This window comes from Anopheles stephensi, chromosome 2, assembly GCF_013141755.1.
Source record: "Anopheles stephensi strain Indian chromosome 2, UCI_ANSTEP_V1.0, whole genome shotgun sequence".
In the NCBI taxonomy this organism is placed as follows: domain Eukaryota; kingdom Metazoa; phylum Arthropoda; class Insecta; order Diptera; family Culicidae; genus Anopheles; species Anopheles stephensi.
In genome coordinates this window covers 59748809-59764754 of record NC_050202.1, presented here as the reverse complement: position 1 = coordinate 59764754, position 15946 = coordinate 59748809, and positions in this window count along the sequence as shown.

Here is a 15946-nt window from a genome sequence, read left to right as displayed (position 1 = left end):
GCCGCGCTCTCGATACAGGCGTCGATAACGAGAAGAAGACGGCATCAGAACCACAGGGCGCGCGAGCTGTCGAGGGCGACAAGGACGATGACAAGGCGGCACCGGTGTTTACAAATATTTATGGCACATTGCTGCCCCGATCCGGTCCTCCTTTCTGTACGCCCCGGGGGAAAAAAATGCTGAGAATTGGTGACTGTCGGTCGCTATATTGATGGCAGCTTGCAGGCAGCACGGCTCCCTCGTTCCAGGTGTCGTCCGGTGGGCTTTTCGTGGAGGGATGTACAGTTCGAGCACCTGGGCCGAGATTAGCCGTCCTTGTGACGAAGTTGCCAGCAATTGCCGAAGAAGCACAAACGTCAATTCGATAGGGTGACGAGATAACAATACGATCAAAATTAGAGCTGGCAAGGCAGTACGATTCGCTGCACATCGGCATTCACCAACTTTTTGCGTCCCTTTGTGTACCTTTTCTTGTGCCTTTTTCTGTGGTCGCCGATTTGGTCGCCAGGTTCGGTAGCAAAACACGGTACCTACCGAAGTCTACGGGAAGTCTTCCATTCCTGGTGCGAATGAATGAAGTTTCCTACTCCCGGGAGGGAGAAATCCTGCGTAGGGCTTGCGGGATATGGGCAGCATTTACCAGGAATTAGGAAGTCATTGATACGACTCTGTCCCGGCTTTTTCCGAACTTTCACGCACGCATACACCCTGCCGGAGAAGTCAAGCACACGGTTAACCACAGCAGTAAAGTAACAATACCGCAGACCAATATCGTTTGCCAATTGGTAGTTTCCTTCTTCCCGGAATCCATCACAAAACCATCCGCACGCCGCAGATGAGTTCTGTTGTCATGCCGGAAAAGCGGTACAATTGCCTCCCGATCGCTGGGAGTTGTTGTGTTGTTGTCAAACATGAGGGCCACCAGATTTGGGCCGGGCTAGATAATTTATGGGTTAAAAGCGTCAGCGAAAACAAGACAAAATTAATGACCGCTTGTATATGATATGCTGGGTTTTCTACGTTTTTTTTTATACCTGTATGTGCAGTGATCGATTAGGAAACGATTCCGATCGTTTTTATCAAGATCTATTGCAAAGGTTTATTTTTATTCCTTGCCTTGAATCCGTTAGTCAAATTTGCAAACTAGCGATGCGATAAATACTTGCAATATCATTTTAAAAAGGCGGTTTTTACTATAGTTTAAATTGATTAAATTGGAGGGATTTGGATTCCTGTTAGGATTGGGATTCAAAGATTCGGATCCCCACTGGGATTCCTTTTCCTATCACTACAGACGAGCCAGTTTGTTAAGGTTTTTTGGAAGGTCAAATAGAAGGAAATAAGTTCAAATTCTTATGTACTTATGACGTTGATTCGTCCTCCAGAAAGTTGGGATATTGAATTAGCTGATGAACACGTTGGATTCTGAGGACTTCTGCAGCAGTCCTAGACTGAAAAGCTCTTCAAATTTCTTTTTGAGTTAAATATTAGTATTATACTAAAATGCTAAGAATATTCCAACGTGAGGATATAAAAGAAATCCGCAAGACACGATATAGCATTATTGTAGATACATCGCTAATGAATATAATAAGCTGAGTTCAGAATAGGTTATACTTTTACCTGCAAAATCCAGTGCCCAGGGGAATACCCTACAATAAAACAAGCCTTAACCCATCTGTACTTGAGCTCACGTACGTACCTAATCTGTGTATTAACTGTGCTCAGAGCAAGATTGATTAGGCTTAAACACATTTTGTTTACGACACGGTTTCAACAATCAATCACATGAATTATCAACATACGGCCCTAGTTTAGTTTCCAATTGGCTGTAAGTATTTGTTTACAACCTGTCACATCAGCGCCGTTGATGATCGCACCGCAATCGATCTGCCCTCGAGTAGACAGGGTCGAGTAACCTCGATCCGTCAGTTTCGAGAGGGCGACAGACGCCCACTATTGCCCACTCGTCCACCATTGGAGTAATGGGAACAATTAAAAGGTGATCCGGAATCATGACTCCTCCCGGTCCCTTTCTCGGGGAGAATGGTAAAAGGAAAAAAAACAGTAACACACTCACACGAAAAAGCTCAACGCACCGCTCCATAAACCCTTCAGCATCGAGGGGGACTCCGAGTGTCAATAGAAGGCTTCAGGGCGCAATCGCACCCAGCGGAAGATAAGATGTTGTCATCGGGTGTCGAGTGGACAACAAAGAAACGCACCCTTATGCCAACGCCAACTGACCAAGTGACAGTTTTGCCGCCCCGTAAACATACAGGCACGCACACACACCCACACGGGGATAAGCGCGGATAGGTAGCCTATCCGATCACCATTACCATCATTAACCACCGGTTGTCCACTGAAAACGGGGAACGTTTTTCATTTTTTTCCCTCTCTGTTTAATGCGCTGCTTTATTTTCAAAACTTTTCTAACCCCATAAAACGGAACGATCGTTTCCCCCGGAGGCTGTCTCGATATGGCCACTTGCCGGAAGGTGCGCTCTTCTTCTTGGGCTGGGAAACCGAAAAGACTTAACGAAACAAAAACCCGAACTACACAAACAGGCACACCGAGCTCTCCGGTATGGTAGGACCGAGAATAAAAAAGGCACAAAAATACCTCACACATAGTTTTATAACGCCGCCGCCAGCCTATAGTGGCCCCTATAGGAGCCGTCGAGGAGTCGTGTTTGTTTATCTTGGTTTACTTTTTAATGTCCCTACTTGGGTCGAGTATCACTTGCCATGGCAAGCTCCGGTGCCTCAAGCTGCCATCCACGACTCGGTGTGTGTGTTTTGTCCTCTTTGCCTCCTCCACATCGATCGATCGCAGACACTGGACTGCGACCGCGGTCGAGCTTCATTCATCAGCTGGCACTAAACGCTTGCCGCTACTTTGCACTTCAGGCCAGTTCGGGCGCAAGATTTGCTTCGATTGATTTTTATTGCCGTTGTTATTGCCTGCGTGCGTGTGAGTGATTTTATTGTCCTTTTTTTTTGCTTCTAGTTGACCTCGTGTGCGTGTGCGGTGGGTGTGCAAGGGCCAGCCCGTTTGTTTGCATGTTGTCCCGATGAATGCTGCATACCTGGTCCCATGATCCTAGCTCTCGCATCCCACCCGATCGTAGACCCTTCGGATCCTGATTGATGTTTTGCGGCATGCAACCTGGGCGTTTATCCACCCAAGGGGTGATGGCATTCGTTTGTTGACTTTGCACCGATCAGAACAAAGAGTGGCAGAATTGTTGCTCGTTTGATTGGATTACTTATGGCGGTAAGGATGGCGTTGCTGCCTTGTGAATGAATGTCTAGCCTTGGAGTGAGAGACAGAGAGCATTGTAGCTTGAAACGCCATTTTGCTATTTTCAATCACCCTCTAGTTCTTTAAGTACAATTTAAACCAATTTTGAAGCCAATGACAGTTCGGATGGCACGCCGTAAGCCACAAGATTAGGGGCTGGCAGCTGGAAGCGTTCCTTCCTTCATTCATCGAGCCCTCTGCGTGGTGTGCACAGCATGCAGCACACCAAGAAATGGAAAGTAACGTGAAGCAATCGGCATGGAACGATGGTCACATGTTGGAAACATGAAAGGAACCGTACCGAGTGGCGGGGTTGTATCAATGTTGTTTCCAACAGGCAGGCAGGAACCAAAACAAGCAAGATTCGTATCAATTTGTTCCCGAGCGTCCCCGCCGTGGTACACAAAGGTGAACCCGACCCGGGGGTTGAATGTTGAAACCAAAAGTAGGATTACCACCGGAGAAGTTAACGTGATCTTACGCGATCCTCCCGAGGACCAAGCGTACCGTTCAAAGATGCGGTTAGCTTTCCACATACAGCGGCACGGTTTAAAGGAACGGCTTGAGCCGGCCAGCTCTTCCGATGCAAAGAATGCCACCGTTGGTTCACACTTGGAGGATACCGCAAACAACTCATTAGGACGCATCAAAGCTTGGGAGGCGGCAGCGGTCCCTACGCCAGCGGAGCAAACAAATGTAGTAGCCAGTGTTGTTCAAGTGCCGATCCTTGTCCTAACTAGCCAGGAGCTGTTCGGTGGGGATGTTTGGCGGATTCGGGTAGAACCGGTTGGATGATTGCCGGTCTTTAAGGAGCGCTGTTCTTTTTTTCGGTTCAACAAGACAACAAGCTTTCGGGTCATCGGAGGTGCTAAACGATCCTGGTAGTGGTACTTGGACGAAGATAACTAGCTTTCTGGAAGCTCCTTGTTGTCCCAGGTTGTCCGCAGAGATTTGATTTCAGATATTTAGTCTGAAACTAAATAGGATTTTCAGACATCCCATGTTAAGGAAAGTCCTTGAAGTCTTACTATAAAATCTAATATTTCTTCAAAAATTGCTCCTAATTTCTATTCTACAAACGCAGAATCGCTCGCCCTTTTTTTCACCTTCTTTTCTTCCCCTCGCATCAACGCTACGGTTTGTATGTCTAACCGTGGTCGCTCTTACGCTCCAAGATCGTTACGGCCGCGAGCGACCCTCTGCTGGCGACCATGCGCATCGATTACCGGACAAATATTGACCGTGCGGCCTTCTGGCCGGTTAGCGTTTGCCGGCGCGGTCTCCCTTTTTTTTACCGTTCACGGGCTGGTTTCGCTAGTCGCGATCGGACATGCGTTATGGCGCATTTGTCTTCACGCCACCGTTGTTGGTTTGGTTTAGCGGCTGTGGCTAGGAGGTTTTTTTTTGTACCGTGGCCAAAGGTACCAAGGTACGGAAGGGAAGTAAACAAAGCGTCGTAGCGAGACGAATTCACACAGACGCAGAGTAGTTGTTGGATGGATGCTGTGAATGGGGAAGGAAATCAAATAATTTATTTTCTATTTTTATGCCACACTGGATAAACAACGGTAATTGGAATTAGACTTAAGCTGAGCATTAATGAGAAAAACGGGGGATTGAAGCTTTTAGAGGTTTTAATTTTGCTTTACATTTTTCAAACCATAAAAGAGACACTATAAACGGATCAATCATGTTTAAATTAAAGTCTTTAATACGCTAGTAAAACACATGTAATCTACTTAAATATGGTTTAGTAGCAATTTTATTTAATTCTTAATTTTTTTTAGATAAAAGAAAATAATGAAAAAAAATCTTAGAATCAATACTTATTATTGGTAATTGCAACGCATGACGCAGTGTGGTCCAAGTTTAGGTAAACAGCATAGATTGCTCACCACACTCATGACCGTCGAGAGGACACACTCATTGACATCGAACCGTGGCGTTTTGTGTTTTCTGTAAACGGTGGCAGTCGATGTGGCCGCCAGAATAACCACCACCACCACCACCAACCCACTGGTGTGGCCGGAATGTCCCACTGGAAATGGCAGACATGCGCATCGATGTCCACGGTTGCGCACTCTTAAACGTGCAGTCGATCATAAAATTCCGCCAAGGCGTCGAAGCTGATCCACTCATGTGTGCCTCATGTGCTCTCCACACGCGGCTAAAGGACAGGCTGGGAAGGCTGGGATAGGAAATTATCACGTCATTTCCCGACCGCTCCTAAGCGTACCGAGCAGGCGACGAACCCTCGGCTCATCCTTCCAGCTCCAACCCAGGCAGGGGGGGTAAGGCAATAAATATTTGTCGTAATATGTGATGATGACTAATTTGTGTAAAGCGACCACCATCGTAAAAAATAAATCCAGACCAAGCACCCCCAACCCCCGTTTCCCCACTGCTTAACTGGCCACGGTCGAAAACGGACGGTGTACGTTAGGCTGGGCAGCACAACGCTTTTGGCAAACGAGCGCTCGCGCGCGCGCTTTACGGCCCACGATCGGACCACGGACCGCTTCGTAGCGAATCACATTTTTGCGTAGGCATTAAGCGCGCAAAAGGTGAAGCAAAACACGCCAAGGCACGCCGGGTCGCTTGCAGCACGATGTTACTCTTCTGTGTTGCGCTTTTGTTCGAATCTGACAGTTGGCTGACTACCGAAAATTAAAAATACCACCGCCATGGGCCACGGATTACCTGTCCTCTGAGCCGAATCGAGCCCGAATCGGACCTGATCGCGGGGTTTTGGAATCGGGAATGCTTCAAGATCGTGCTTGAAACGTGCTTGAAGGAAGTTTAGAGTAAACACACGGGAGGTTGGCTATGACGCCTGTCGGACAGCCGAGAAGATCAAGTCAAACAAGGCCACGGGAATTAATAATAAATCACCATCGTACGGCCCGGGACAGGGCCGAGATGGAAGACGTGGATGAGTGATGGGTAAAAGCATAAGTGCAGGCGGGGAAAAATCGATTTCTCTTGCTCGGTCTCTCTAGCTCTAACCCCTTCACTGAAGAAGAGTCCCAGATTCTCGGAAAGTACTCACCAACCTGCCTACCGGACATCAGGGAATGAAGTAGAGAACATGATTTCTCCAACCTTTAAACTTGTTTATCGAGGTGATATCGGCAATAGTGAGATTATTGTATCGCCTTTCTTCACGTGAATGTTACATCACACGGAGCAGGCTTCGAAGTCCGTAATCCTACAGGAGCCGTTTGAGACATTAGCCACCAGCAAAAGGAATGCGCAAAAAGTGTCGAGTAGGGAAGAAGTAAATCGGAAGAATTCATATAAAAAACTTCGCTTCATCAGCTTCTCAGCTATAGCTGAACACTGTTGGACGACCTTTAGCAACGTCCGGATCGCTGGCTGCAAAGCTCGCCACCGATGCAGTTCCAGCCACCAAACACACACACGCACACCCAGAAGACTCCGGCGAGAAGTGGAAAAAACGCTATATAGCGAACACATTAAGATAAGATTGATTAACAAATCGTGTTTGTGTGTTTATACGTTTGACTGGTTTTGGAACATCTCGTCCTCTCTCTCTCTCTCTCTCTCGCGATCCTTCCTCCGTTCTTGCCCAGCCACGGGAATCACTGCAGCATTCCCGTCCCGGGTGCGTACGTATCAAGCGGGGCGTTCCAAACCTATGGGGGCAATTTGAAAGATTGTCCAACGATTTTAAAGGCCCTCTACGGAGCGTTCGGTTCCGTTTGAACGCGATACGATACGATAAAATGCCCACCAGTGCCCACAAATGCCGACGTGTGAAGCGGTGCGACCGGGTGAGGATCGTCAGCGAGCCACCAGGGAACAAAGGGGGAAATAAAAAAGTGGTAGGCACTTGCGCGATCAGAAACAGTTGATATAATTCCAATTAATTTAATAGTGTAATAAATTAGATAGCTGCTTACATATTTCATCTCCGTTCGCCGTTGACGTTTGTTTCTCTCGCTCTTGCTCGGGTGAAGTTGGGCGGGTCATGCGTGTAAGGACGCGCGTCCTGTGTGGGATTCCGGAACCCATGTGTTGGAGGAGTTCACCGTAAAATCCGTATGGCAACTTGTGCGCGGGCAAATAGAGGCGCCAGCGAATAGTTGAAGCTGAGCCCTGCGACACACACCGAGAACCACTTGTTGCCATACCGCTCGGCGATGGCAGCTGTTGTACAGGTGTGTTCTACCTGGAGGTCCCGGAAAGCTTGTGGCCATATCGTGCTGGAAACAATGTTACCGGCGTGTTTCGATGTGCTTGCCGGACCGAAACACAACCACTCCACTGAAGCCACTCGTAGACGTTCATTAATAAACAAAAACCAGCAGAGCCCGGGACGCATCTTCACGATCTCGGCGGTTCTTCCGATGGTTTGGCGCACCGGTTACGAACGCGAGGTGGAACATTAAAAACAACAATTACCACCATGTAATGGTGTACTATCAAAACGCAAACTTCTTCTGACACTCGCTAAGTGGCGCTTGTTTATTTATGGAAATTTTAAATAACACACACACAGAGCATTGTGCGGAGGGCGAAACAAAGCAGGAAAAATAACAGAAAAAAGAGAGAAGGTAAAAAGAATCCTCAAACAATCCTCCCTCGGTGAACGGTAAGGCGGATAGTCGAAGACGAAAGACGTTCCGGTATTTCGTTCCGGTTGGATGTGTTGGCCCTGCTCTGGTGACACTGCAGTCCGCCACGCCCGTTGTCCTCCGCGCGGATCACCCCCGGGGCGAGCTGTGGACACCACCAGCCGGCGTGCGGTAGCGTGCAATGGGCAAACATGCCAATATGCAAATCGCCGACAATAAATTAATAGCCCATCGGATGGACTGGCGACGAAGATTAATGCGACAGCGTGGTTGAACATTTTATGTTTTATCATTTCATCTTGTCCCATCGGGGGTTTCCGTACGTTTGGGAGTGGGGGAAAGGGGGGAGAGGGGTGGGTGGAGGCTGGGGAGACTGGATGTCTTGGAGTACTTTCGCCAGACATGCCAACAGTTGCGAGTGGTTTGCTTTGGAATGCTGTAACATTCCGAAGAGTCTAGGGTTAGTGTGATGGATTTGGTAGACATCTCTTCCATGGAGGTTTTTACTTAAACTACATCTTCTTTGTTTAACTCACAGCTTTGTTAGTAAATGTTAAGTAGTTCTTTGTGAATTAATTGGCTAGAGTCTTTGTGGTTAATTCAATGTTAATTTTATTTTGTAGTTTTCTTTACATTTGCTTAGGCTGGAACTACGGCTCAGTCGTATAAGACTAGATGACAGTTTGTACGACTAGTCGTTTGTGATTGAGCAGTAGCTCCAGGCTTAGCCCATCTCTCAGGATAATAAGTTCTGACTTTACCGGAGTTCTTAAGCTAGTTTAACCTTCTGTTTTTTAGTCTAACTTACAGTTTTCTTTCAACATTTTTGATACTGAGTTGTCAGTGTAAACTGTTAAACTAAGTTATAGTTGTTCACAATATTTTATTACTTAGATCAAGTCCTTTGTAGGCCCTGAGTGGAATGGCAGTTGAGGGTCCTCTAATTGTGACTCGTTTGTGAGTAAGACCCCTAACCGGCGAGGCCCCGAGCGATCAATCCTTCCGCTTATAGGTTGATCCGCCACTGGATAAGACGATTCCCCAGAAGGCCTTAGCCTGTAATTTCTGGATTTGTTTACTACCAGATCTCCCAGGATAGTCAGTTCTTCGGATGAGAATCGATATTGGTTCTGCCGAAAGATTAGAATGAACTCATCCCAAGAACTCATTTAATGAAGTACATACAATTTCATAGAAAACAACTCATCTTAGAATTGTTCAGATAGTATTGTCAAAGTGATCAACTCTTATTATCTTGACTGTAGACATTCAGATGATCCGTTGACAGAGGAGGTAGCGATGTTGATCTCCACACGGCGTCCAAAATTTGTTCTCTACAGGTTGGACTATCCAGCTAGGGAAACAATCTGGTCAAAGGACACTGAAATGGCATGCCGAGAGTCTTAAAGGCTGTAGTGCCTTTTTGGAAGCTTTTGTTTCTAACATTTTTAGGTGAATGTAAAGCTAAGATATCGTACGAAGATTTGGGCTTGTTATTGCAACACAACATTCAGTGACATTAGCTTCTTGGTTATCTAGATAAGGAAAGGTCTATGGTCTAAATTTAACCCATGTGATGCATTCATTTCGTCACTGTGTTGTGCTACTCACCCTTGTTAAACGACTTGTAGCAAGCTACTACAAGCTCCGCTCAAATCACTTGCCCCGTATCACGGTGTCACATCGCAGCAGCAGCAACATCTGTTCAGCCGGATGCACTTGTCACCGTGTAACGCTCCCGAACCCATCCCATATCCCAGCCCAAGCTTTACAACTCACCATCACCACCAGCACACCGTAATGTGAGAAGTTACGAGCAGCCGCAACGAACAATCGGACAACCGGTGACCTTTCGATGTTCTTGAGCAACCACGGTGAAGAGTTGAACACAAGCCTCGAAGGAACGATAACGAAAGCAGGCGACAGGTTGAGCCAACCAACAGGCAAAACGCTGTTCGGTGCCGTGATGTGAGATTTTAAGCAGCTTTCAGGGTAGAATTAGCTTCCGAGCATGGTCAGCCACACGGTGGCCATTCGCGGTCCACAGTCGCTGGACTGTATACTTCCATTCTCTGCGCTGGCTTAGGTGTGTTGGATTAGTGACGCGAACGAGAACGCAGAAAGCAAAACAATCGCTGGCATCGTTTAACGATGACAATGACCTTGCCCGGGCACCTCGCCGGCATCGTCGACGACCATAAACGGAATGGTCCGCTCCCGTGTGAATGTGTGTCCCGGGTTTCCGGGGATTGCTCGACCACATGCAGGATCCACCATCCTTGAGAGGTGCAACCGGTGCTGTAAAGCCATTATGCCATCCGCCGGCACAACGGTAGCCGGCTGTGTTGGCAAACGTTGGTCTGTAATGTGTTGCCGTTGCTTCTGTTGCTGCTGGCTGTGGGCTGTTGTGCATCATTGTCAGTGCTAATGTAGCTGAAGGATAATGGGTTCCGGGAAGCAGGGGCTTAAGGACATCCTGGGAGTAGTTTGAACGATACGCCCTTGCCGTTTTGAATGCCGCATGGAACGCATTATGGAGGAGGTTGTACCAAGATTTACAGGAGGTCACTGGAAGCAGTTCTAATGTGTTGGAAGGGTTCACGAAGAAGTTGGATGTTTTTTGGAATTATTGAAATCATATCCAAAAAGTATGTCGATTAAATATTTCTACTAAAAATAGAGCAACGTTCTATTCTCCATAATGTTGAAGCAAAACATTGAGGTCCACTTTCGAAAAACTTCCTCCGACATGATTAATAAAACTCCACGCAGGTAAATCTGAGGACTCAAAACCACCGTCAAGTTGAAGAGCGCAGCTTGCAGTGCGAAAAGCGCAACCCCAACTCGATTAACGCCATGAGGCTCTGCTGAAGTGCTAAATTATCTACCTTTGCAAATCTTGCACACCAACCGTTTCTCGACTGCTTCAACCAAGAGTGGAACGATTCAACAACAAAAGAAGACCGTAAAATATTATCCATCGCAAACGGGGAGTGAAGGTGAATTTTTATGGCTCATCGGCAGGTTCTCATGCGAACAGTCGACTGCAGTCGGTGGTGCTTCGGCGATCCTCAGAATTTCTTCGCTGTTGCCCAATTTCGACAGTACGAATTGACGTTTGGAGTGATTTGTTTTGAAGTCGGCACTGCTTCCTTCCTCTTCCACCAGCAATTTGCATGTGGAGTCGGAAGGATAGCGCAAGCTGATGCTATAATCATGTGCAAATTTGTTGATCATTGGCTGCTGCCATTGTGGCCGCGCCGCCGACCGACGCGTAATGTTCGCTAGTCAACGAGGCTAGATCTCGCACCAGCCAGAACCACCAACCCATCATCGCTTCAATCCGAAAAGCGTAGCGTGCAAAAGTGTCATAACCTGCGAAGGAGAAGCGAAATCGTATTGGATTTTATCTCTTCCCATGCCCGCTTTCCACCAGGAATGCATCCCCTGTGCCTGGGAACCCGCGGTCACGATGATAATGCCCGGCCACGATTAACCGCCGCGGATTGCCTGCTTGCCTGCAAGCCAGTTGCTGGAGGCCTTCTGCGTGCGGGCAGCTTTATCTTGATTTGATTAATTTTTATGATTTCGCTAATTTGAATATAATTCGTATCGAGTGACACACCACCACCAACCAACACACGCGCGCACGGTTGGCCATTAGTTTTGTCCGTGGCGTTTTAAATGTGCGACTCTGCACTGCTTTTTTTGGCCCGGTCTCTCTCTCTCTCTCTCTCTTTCTCTCTCTCTCTCTCTTCTGTGTTTCATGGGTCGCTTTCTTGGGACGCATTGGTCCGACGACGCAAGGAAAGGACAATAATTTATTAGGATCATTTAACGGCGAGCAAATTAGTCGCTCTGTGAATGGGCAGGCGAAATGTGATACGACGCACTCTGCACGCTGGTTTCACATCATCTAGGGGGGAAGCTCACCAAGGTTGGTTGGGTGGAAAATGGGGATTGGGGTGGCGAAATGCAACTTGCACCAAACGACCTCATTATTTGCACAGTTGCATGTCGTAGCTCTGGCATCATCTAATCGCCCGGTACACTTGTACACACAACACAAACACAAACGGGTCTTGCCAAGTTGTAGCTGATCATTGTTATAAGCGTGAAAAGTGGCACATTCGTAAGTCGATTGGGTGGGTGATTTTTGATAGCAGGGTGTGGGGGTTGGGTGTTAACAAAACACAGGCCGGAACAAGCAACACCTGCCTGTGTTATCGCTTGGCCTATTGACGCCAGCAAAATCGATGACGGAGCGCTCGACAAAGTTAAAGAGAGGCAATAAAAAAATCGAGAGACTTGACGAGAGAGAATTGTGGTGACCAAAGCTCCAGCTTCAATCATTCGAACGTGCAACCATCCCGAGCTTCATACTCCCGGTTCCATTGAACTCTGGTGAATGAAGCCCTTATCTAGCACTCCGTTCCCGGAAACATGAATGCGCAATGAATGAATGCCGTGACGGTGCAGTACGGTCATCGCCTTCGATCAATGCACGTGTCGGCGATGAAATTCTGCTGCACTGACATAATTCCGGCACGTCCCATAAGGTGCAAAAAAAAAACGACAAGCCGTCGCCTCAAAGATTGTATAATCTGACGCACCCCGGGGACGTGTGACATCGTGAGCTATTATTGCACTTTATCAATGGTGCCCTACCTCTATCGCTTCAAGACAATCCTCCGTCCGGAGACGCTCCACCGAGCATGATTTATTTGGACATCTAGTACATTCGCGTGTAGATCCTCTCGATACCGGTTTTTTAAGCAAACGGACTATCATTGACAAGGTGTGGTGGTGTGGCGTGGCGGATGGTATCTGTACACTAATGACACCACTTAGAGGGATGTTTGCTAATTCCTGCTTTCACACTGCAACTTCCTAGAAATTGGTACTTGATGATGTAAAGCTAAACTGTTTATTACACACCGTGTCCTCGATTTATTATTTTGCTCGAGTCATTCTGCATTTAACTGGAATCTATTGGCCCAAGTGACGCGGGGTGGTTATCTTTATGGCTGTTTGGTTTGAATGAACTAATAATATTTGCTTGGGATTGGTTGCCAATCTTTTGAGCTGTAGGAAAGTGTGTAAGATCGGCATTAAAATATTACTTTTTATCACGAGAATGTTAAGAGTCGCGTAAAGGACTGCGTCATAAAAATTGAGTGTTGAAGTATTCCTGGTAGAGCAGTTGATGAGACTGTAGCAATTTGTTCTTTACTCTAGATTTGATGACTTAGTACTTTAATCTTTGGTTAATTTATTTAGCATTTTCTAGGGGGTTTGGGCTACCTATTCTGGTTTCTGTGGCTTATTTCCACTCGTAGCTGGATATCCAAACGAGGCGATCCTTTGGCCTAGGTGATATCGATGCTTGTCTTCACACAATAGGACCGGGGATCATATCACATCAGACTACCTCCCCGTAAGCAGGACTGACTATCTCTTCTTCTTCTTCGGTGGCACTACAACCTCGAGAGGTCTCGGCCTACCATTTCTGGCTCTCTGTGACTTGATTCTACCCGTAGCAACGTAGTCAGCCCTGCGTACGGGGAGACGATCTGGATGGGATCTGACTATCTAGCTACGGATAAAATCAAGTCAAGGAAGGCCAGGTATGATAGACTGAAGAAGAGCCTGTCCAGCGTATAGGGAGCCAATCAGGACACGAATTGATGTCCAATCCGGCCGTCTGAAGATTGAGGATATACATCTTTCAGACCATGCATAATTAGAGCTAACGAATTCCAAGAAGTGGAGATAAGAAATTATATTTGTTCAGGAATTTATGATTCACTATTTTTATATAATATTTTATATAAACTTGAGTGTGATATTCAACCGATTAAATCAGACACAATTATTTTTGTGGTTAAGATTCCCGCTAAAATTTATTGCATAAACAATAAACAAGCTGATTTGAAATGTCAGTCAGTCGGTCTCGAGGAAACTGCAAACTCATGCACCTTAATTACCTTCCTTGGTGACATCAGATTATTCTAGCTCGAGCACCAATCGATAGTCGAGTAGTGTTTATTTGTTCGGTATAATTTATATTGTGCCAAGCGATCGTTCGCGCCCTATACTGTGTACTTTGGCCGTATGAGTGGCAGACGGTCTAGTTTATGTTTGCTATTAATTGTTTACTTCTCTCTCTCTCTCTTTTTACGCCGCATCTAAACTGCTGGCCTAATCAAGTATGCGATTGTTGTGTGTTGCACGTCAAGTGCTCAGCAGTTCCGTGAGACTTTAAATGTTGCTATGATTTATATTTTGTATTTGGTAGTTTCGTTAGCTGACAGGAACTGTGAGGTTAACTTAAATGAGACAGATTGCGCATTCCGCTAGCTACGGTCAGGCTCTATTAGTTCAGTTGTATCCAGAAACCTGCATCAAGATTTAACAGCATTGCTTTCCAGTAATCTCTTTCCAGAATTGCTTTAAACCATATGCAACACATCGAAGATATCCCACTTCTTATACCCATTTCTTCATGAATGGTCATCTGTTGAGCTGTTGTTTTTCTTTCCATCCAGTTTATGGATAACAAGCAAGAAAAAACCTCTTCTTCTAGCTCTCGATCACCTTCACTTTTTCCACGGAACCCTTTGAAAAATGGTACTCCTTTCTCCTTTCCCGAGTGGGTTCCATCCCTCCAAGACTAACCACCAACACGAGGAAGCCATTGATATGCTTCACTTCCAAGCATGGGCAAGCATTCGCACGTTTCCGTGCCCGACGATAATCGTGAGCGTGATCATCATGGCCGTTTTGCTGCTCCTTCAGCCGAACCTCATTTTCTTTTCATCATTATCACCACCAGAAAGGGTCCGGGAATCATCATAATCTTGTGCTTAATTTTTTTCCCTATCTTCTAGCGCCAATTTTTGGCAAACGGAAGATCAGAAAAGTATACACAAAAAAAACTTCCAAAAACCTCTCATGATGCCGGCTGTATTTCGATCCACCAAAAAAACGACTTGAAACGAAACGAAAACGCCGCGCCGACCTGCGAAACCCAAAATTTGTGCGATCGCGAGCGAGATGACAAGCTGTGCCGGTGCGGAGCTTTTTTTTGTTGTTGTTCGTTTGTTGTTGTTGTTGTTTTTTTTTGTTGTTGATTTTGGGGTGAGGGAATAAATGATCGCTTTCGGAAAGGGCGGGATTTGAGGTGTTGTTCGTGTCTTCTTCATTGTCTCGTCTCGAGTCTTGGTGCGTGTGTGCGTGCGTGCGTTCGCTTGCCTTGGACCCGTTTTCTTCGCCCGCAGGTACGGGTCGCGCCTGCTAGTGTCTGCTCTTTCTTGCATCTGCGTCTCCGTGGTCTTAATGTGGGGGTCCCTTCTCCAAACGGTCGGGGCTATGGTTTGCCGATTCTGCGAAACCGTGATGCGATTGTGCTTTTCTGCTTGAGCAGCTTCCTACAAATCGAGCGCAATCGGGATGTGTTTCTAAGGGATCGTTGGAGTTTTATGTTGCTGTCTGAAGGGTGAAATCTTCCAATATGATCATCAATGTTTGCAACATAACAACCAAGATGGAATGAAATATTTAATTTGGTTAGTTATCTCTCATCTTTTGGATAACATTTTGAACAATCTTGGCAATTATAGAAACCATTCATCAAAATTACAAATAAAACTTTAGCAATATTTGACATAGAAGATTAATTGACTGTGTTTAATCTAATTTTAAAATATGATGATTATAAGAATCTTACATACCAAAAGCTAATAAACTCAGTGAAAGACTATCTGTGTGTTTGTATAATATTCTTGAAAAAAAAAAGATCACTGTAATTTATAACGTTTGAAATATATGTAGGTAAGCGTGTTTAGTTATATATCAGTGAATTATACATAAAAAAGAAAATAAAATCGACCGAATTGATTAATAATTTCAAAAGCAACAAAGTTTCACCCACGAACCTTAAATTCACACAAGCTAATGCAATTGTGCACACATATTACTTTCACAGCACCTGGCGGCATTGGACATCCGCCACAGGATGCTCGACTGAGTAAGCAAATCT